This window comes from Brassica napus, unplaced genomic scaffold (genome assembly GCF_020379485.1).
Source record: "Brassica napus cultivar Da-Ae unplaced genomic scaffold, Da-Ae ScsIHWf_10;HRSCAF=17, whole genome shotgun sequence".
NCBI classification, from domain to species: Eukaryota; Viridiplantae; Streptophyta; class Magnoliopsida; order Brassicales; family Brassicaceae; genus Brassica; species Brassica napus.
In genome coordinates, this window is record NW_026014524.1 from 187,501 (window position 1) to 192,500 (window position 5,000).

General features: G+C 28.9%; 1 protein-coding gene and 1 non-coding gene across 2 annotated transcripts in view; both read right to left on the reverse strand.

The window, feature by feature from the left end:
* Nucleotides 1-3,771: 3,771 nt before the first annotated feature.
* LOC125595942 (ATP synthase subunit alpha, chloroplastic-like) overlaps nucleotides 3,772-5,000 on the reverse strand; it is an 11,854-nt gene continuing 10,625 nt past the window's right edge. The window contains exon 2 of the mRNA XM_048771318.1: nucleotides 3,772-5,000. This exon is cut by the window's right edge and continues 2,514 nt beyond it. The gene's annotated coding sequence lies outside the window, so the exon portion shown is untranslated.
* Nucleotides 4,010-4,097, reverse strand: TRNAS-GCU. The gene has a single exon. It is a non-coding gene; the product is annotated as a tRNA-Ser (tRNA).

Below are 5,000 nucleotides of genomic sequence, written 5' to 3' on the forward strand. Positions count from 1 at the left end.
CAGTCAAAATAAGGTATTAGATTACGAAAGCACTAAATACCTCATAAACAGGTAGACTGCTAACTGGATTCTCTATCTTTAAGAGGTTTCTGTTCGTTATATTATAAAATAACAAAACAAGATGATTAGAAATCCTTTATTTTTTTAACCTAATCGCTCTTTTGATTTTGGAAATATATATATATATATTTTTTTATCAATATACTGCTTCTTTTACACATCCATCTACAACCTAACCCAAACGGACTAGGTAAAAAATAATTAGGACTCACGAAAAAATTGATAATAACACGCAAGAAAAAAATTCCTTCCCATACCCGTATTAGGTACTAATCTATTTTTAACATTTAATTAGATCGGGTAATTTTTCAAATTACGAATGGAAGCTCGTTTCTTTTTTTTTTCTTAGAATAAGGAAAACTGGTTTTTTATCCATCCATTTATATTTATTCACTCGACCCAAATTGGAATTCTTCTTTTTTTTTTTATTTTCTAATCGGTACAATCTTGTCGAAAATAAAAAAAAATGTTATCTGAATTCTCCCTTGATACGACATGCTATTTTTTCCGTTCATTCCTTTCAGGATCAGTCGTGGTCTTACAAACTCTACCGCGGATCTGGACGAATCCTTTTCTTCATACAAATGTGTAAAAGATGCTAGTCGCACTTAAAAGCCGAGTACTCTACCGTTGAGTTAGCAACCCCCCCCACAAAAAAAAGCAAGTACTGCAAATATGTAGATACAACCAGAATAAAGAAAAAAAGAAAAATCCAGTCATGTGTGCGTCAGGGAGAAATAGATCTATTTCTCTATGAGAGAATTATATTTGGTCCATACACTGTTGTCAATATGATTGTAAATTTTTAATATAGCGAAAAGAATAGAAAAAATAAAAAAGTTTAACCCCCTGGTTTGTGAGTTCATACAAGGAATGAAAACTAAGCCGAATAGGATAATCTCAAATCTTTCTATTTCTATATATATTAATATATTATTTATTATACAGTATGATTTTATATATTTTCTATACAATAATTCTATACAATAAAATTTTGTATTTATACAAAATTTAGAATTTCTATAAATCCAAAAATTTTTTAATAAATTTGTTTTTTATTATAAAACATGGTAGTTTTTAGCAGGATATTTGTTAGTTTTCATACCTTTAGGAAGAATACTAATAATAAATGGAAATTCTAATAAATCAAAATAAATATGATGGAAACGAAAGAGGAGGAAAGAAAAGAGTAGATCAAATTTTATACCAAGCTATATATGAGTCTTTAACATCCTCTTTTTTATAGTTCATTAATTCAATTTCGTTTTATTAAGACTTAATTCCGTAAAAATCCCTGCCTTCTTTGAAATATCATGAACTGTTCTTGTTGGTTGAGCGCCCTTTTTAAGGAAATCGAGAATAGCAGGAAGATTTAAATAAGTTTGATTAGTTATCGGATCATAAAACCCCACCTTCCGAAGATCTCTTCCTTCTCTTCGGGATCGAACATCAATTGCAACGATTCGATAAATGGCTCATTGGGATAGATGTATATGAATAATACCCCCCCCGAGAAACGTATACGAGGCTTTGGCCTCATACGGCTCGAGAAAAAAATGCAATGAGTATAAGTTAACTCTCTTTATAAAATTCAAACATTAAATTAATTAGCCAGTATTGAAACCCTAACTATTTTTTTTCATAAAAAGCGTTCGTAACATTCGTACTCTCGTAACTCAAGTTAAATAACTCTCAAATATCTCACCAGAGACTCCTTAAGTACTCTTTTTATTGAGTAGTCTCTAACCTTTTTTTGTTTGTCTCATTTTTTCGAATCAATTTTGATTCTTCATTCTGATCTAGTTGTTCAAACAATTGAAAAAGGGATTTCCTTGTTTCAGGATTCTTTATCCTTACTTTGAATCTTTGGGTTTAGACATTACTTCGGTGATCTTGATCGTTTTATTAAAAAAGGGCAGCAACAAGCCCCTTATTTTGTTTATGATTTCTTTTCTTTCTATCAAAGAATCATACAAACGCTTGATTCACGCATGATAGACTTTTAATTCAAAGAATTTTACACTTTTACGAAAATTTCCTTTTCCATTGTAAAATTACTTGAAAGGGCTTTTTTTCAATATAAAAATAAAAAGACTTACGAAGTTGTTCCAACTTATTGATTCGCACTAACCCTAGATCCTTACTCCTGCGAAAGGAATAAAAACTTTCTATTCTCCTCGAGCTCCATCCTGTACTCTTTTTATATTCAAAAAGGTGTAGGACTCTCGTAAAATAGAACACAAAATGTCGAGCCAAGAGCACCTATATTCCTAATATAAAAGGTGGCGGATCAAAACATCCACAGCAGATCATGTCCTTCAATTCAAGTCGCACGTTGCTTTCTACCACATCGTTTTAAACGAAGTTTTACCATAACATTCCTTTAGTTTGTGTAATTGATTCAATTATGGAATCATGAATAGTCATAGTTCAGTCAGTATATCGTAATCTATACTTTTTCTTTCTCTATGAATGGAATAGTGAATCTACGCGTAAAAGGTTCAGTCAGAATTCAAATGAATTCCACATTAAATTCTATATATGTAAAAATATGTAAAATCGAAATTTGAATAGAAATCTATATTTATATATATAAATATATATATAAATATATTTTTTTTTATTAAAACTCGTAGAATCTACGGTTCTACCTTACTTACCTACATCACACACAACTAAAAAAAGCAAATAGATTTTTTGTAATTTCGGGTGAAAAAGAAGTTTATTCTTCTTTTCATTTCAATATTTTATTCTTAAAAAATATTGTTTTTTTAAACAGAAAGAAAAAGATGGTGTACAAAGGCAATAGAAGATTTATTTCGTAATGACTGGACTCTGGGACGGAAGGATTCGAACCTCCGAATAGCGGGACCAAAACCCGTTGCCTTACCGCTTGGCTACGCCCCATTTTTATTTTTATTCAAGACTACTAAAAGAGTAATATTGCTATTGGTTGTTCGTCAATTCAATTTCAGCCCAAATGAAATATAGATTACATTGGTGCTATAGTTTTGACACGTGTAGATAGCAAATCAAACTTACTTTATTGATCATTACATAGAATTCAATTAAGATATTGTATGAAAATATTATTTCTTTCATTCTCATAAGAGAATGAAAGGATTTTTGATTGAGTAAGTTCAACAAAGTCTTTTTAGACTATCTTTCTTTATTTATTTATTTTTTTCCTTATATAAAAAATATATTAATAACTCAATCAAAATTAAATTATCCACAAGAACACCAATTTTTGTTATGCTTAATATATTTAATTTGATCTGTATTTGTTTTAATTCGGCCCTTTTTTCAAGCACTTTTTTAGTCGCCAAATTGCCGGAGGCCTACGCCTTTTTGAATCCAATCGTAGATGTTATGCCCGTAATACCTCTTTTCTTTCTTCTCTTAGCCTTTGTTTGGCAAGCAGCTGTAAGTTTTCGATGAAATTATTAATACTGTCTTAGAAAAATTCACGATTTTGATTCTTCCAACAATTCAAATCAAAAGATCAAAAAATCTTGACGTAGGAAGGAACTCTCAATTCAAACATTGAATTTTTTTGGTAGCCATACTAAATCTGGATCATTTGATTTCCTCAGTTTTATCCTCTTTTCTCTAAATGAAAGAACTTAATTAGATTCGAGTTCACTCACAAAAAAAGTATCTAGATATTTAGTATAAAAATAGAGAATCTATTCTCTTTTTTTTTTTTTAAAAAAAAGTAAGATCTTGGAGATTGTGTAATGCTTACTCTCAAACTTTTTGTATACACTGTAGTTATATTCTTTGTTTCTCTCTTCATATTTGGATTCCTATCTAATGATCCAGGACGTAATCCGGGACGTGAAGAATAAAAAAGAAAGGTTTTTTATTACTTTATTTAATATTTAAATAGTGGAAATGTGCGAATTTTATTAGGATTTTATCTATTTCACATCATCAAAAAGGGGAAGGGAAAGAGAGGGATTCGAACCCTCGGTACGATTAACTCGTACAATGGATTAGCAATCCAACGCTTTAGTCCACTCAGCCATCTCTCCTAATCGAAAAGGAATACTTTTTAGGTTCCATTAGACAAAAAAACGGCTTAAAAAAAACTTTCTCCACTTTATTCTTAAAAAAGTTTTTTTTTTTAGATTATTCTTTATCTTTAATAATACTTTAATTATATATATATTTTCATTTTCTATATTTTATTATATATATTATTTTATTATATATAAAAAATATAATATTATTTTTCTTTTTTATTATATAAATAATATTTATATAATATTTATATTTATATATAATTAATATATATATATATATTACTATTATATAACCTTTTTTATAGAACTTTCTCAGTAATTCTATTTACATAAAAACTGTAAATAAAGATTCAATAAAGAAAAGGCTCGAAAGAGAAATAAATAAAATCACAAAAATAGAAATAGAGAATCCTTTTTGATTTTGTCTCGTCCAAACACAAATAAAAGATCTTTTTTATTTTAATAGCCTGGCCTGGTCAGTCCCCAGCCGGGCCTTTTTTTGTTAAAGTTAAAAAGACCCATCCGATGGGTTTTTAGACAAAAAAGATCTGAAATAAAAAAAAGGAATCCTGCTTTGCCTAATTTTATTAAGTCTACGCTAGAATTTTCTCATTTTTTTTCAGATTTTTTTTCTCCCGATTACTTTGTTCGACAAAAAGTAAATTTATATACAATAATTGGATTGTAGCGGGTATAGTTTAGTGGTAAAAGTGTGATTCGTTCCTTTAACCCCTTTAATAGTTAAAGGGTCTCTCGGTTTGATTAATCTTCCGATCAAAAACTTTATTTCTGAAAAGGATTTAGTCCTTTACCTTTCAATGAAAAATTCAAGGAAGATTATAGATTCTCGTAATTTGTATCCAAAGACTCTAATTAATTGTCAATTTGGATTATGAAATTTCGAAACATAAT